General features: G+C 30.4%; 1 long non-coding RNA gene across 1 annotated transcript; it reads right to left on the bottom strand.

Annotated features, from left to right (window-relative positions):
- LOC106110701 lies at positions 1-1,317 on the bottom strand. Its single transcript, XR_001226119.1, has 3 exons — positions 1,274-1,317; positions 399-562; positions 1-22 (listed from the first exon to the last, which is right to left on the bottom strand). It is a non-coding gene; the product is annotated as an uncharacterized LOC106110701 (long non-coding RNA).

Genomic DNA, 1,317 nt, shown 5'->3' on the forward strand with positions numbered 1-1,317 from the left:
AATATCGCCTGGTATTGCTTCACTGAAAATGACACAAGAATGTCAATAATTCTTTTATTAATATCCCTTCGTTTTATTAATATCTATTTAATTATTTGTAGGAAAAGGCGGAATTTGTCTCGGTGCAATGAACAAAACAATTTTTCCCGAAGTGAAACACCGCGGTACTCCGCGACTGTACCAACATACACTGATATTTGTCAGATAAAAGAATTATTAGGAGTCTAATTTCTTTTCCTTTTTACTGATATTACCAACATTAGTTACTAAAGAAGTCATATAATATAAATGATGTCGAAAATTAAATGAGAAACGCTTTAATAATTATTAAATACTTCTGACAGTTTGTATAAAGACGTGACCTTTAACTATTGTTTTAAAACAAGCATTTTCTTTACCTTGTCAAAATTAAATTTGTAAGATCATTTTGTAATTCAATAACCAATTCCTCTGTTATTTTATCAGTTTCGTTTTCGCAGTGGTTGTACGTGTTTATAGTGATGTTAATGCGTTTATCTCGATTTGTCAAGTATTTCGTTTCGAGAATAATTTTTTGAACATTCTGAAAAAAATACACAGTGTCTTTTATTATTACCATGTTTTATGATTAGTTTATTATCAAAATTTTAGTTCTATTTTATGTAGTAAAGAATTTTCAAGTCTACCACCCGCTCTTTTCTCTGCAAAGGTTGTACAGAATAGAGTCGTATAATTCAGTCATGATATCATCTTTCATAAAATTACATTTCTTTAATAATACCTGAATATTTCCAAGAAAATACCTGTGTCGTTATTTTAACTTGACCTTTCTATTGTTACAAGAAGCGAGAGTACTTGAGAGTATGAATAGACCTTTTCAGTCACCTTTTTGTATAAGTAATATTTTAGTTTTCGTACAAAGTCGACAACGGTTGACTTTTAGATTTGCAATCAAGAGGTTAACAAGTATATTCAATTAATTTGTAAAAGTTGACTCTAACAAAACTGTTAGGTAAATAACTTATAAATAGAATTGGTAAGACAATACTAAAATACAATTAAATATCTCCTTTCGTATGTCGTTTTGTGTACTTTTGATACATCATACTTATATTATAAATGCGAAAATTTAAATGGATGGATGTTTGTTAGTTTATAGCCTAAACGGCTGAACGGATTTCGATGAAATTTGTATAGATGTGGAGGATAGTCTGGAAGAACATAGACTACTGACTTATGTTTTTCCCATGTGGACGGAGTCGCGGACGAAAACTAGTCAACCATAAAAAATTACCCAAGTCTCGTTTTGCTTGATCGGAGTCATGGGCTCGCAGATTA

Source organism: Papilio polytes, unplaced genomic scaffold, assembly GCF_000836215.1.
Source record: "Papilio polytes unplaced genomic scaffold, Ppol_1.0 DF824426.1, whole genome shotgun sequence".
Lineage (NCBI taxonomy): Eukaryota > Metazoa > Arthropoda > Insecta > Lepidoptera > Papilionidae > Papilio > Papilio polytes.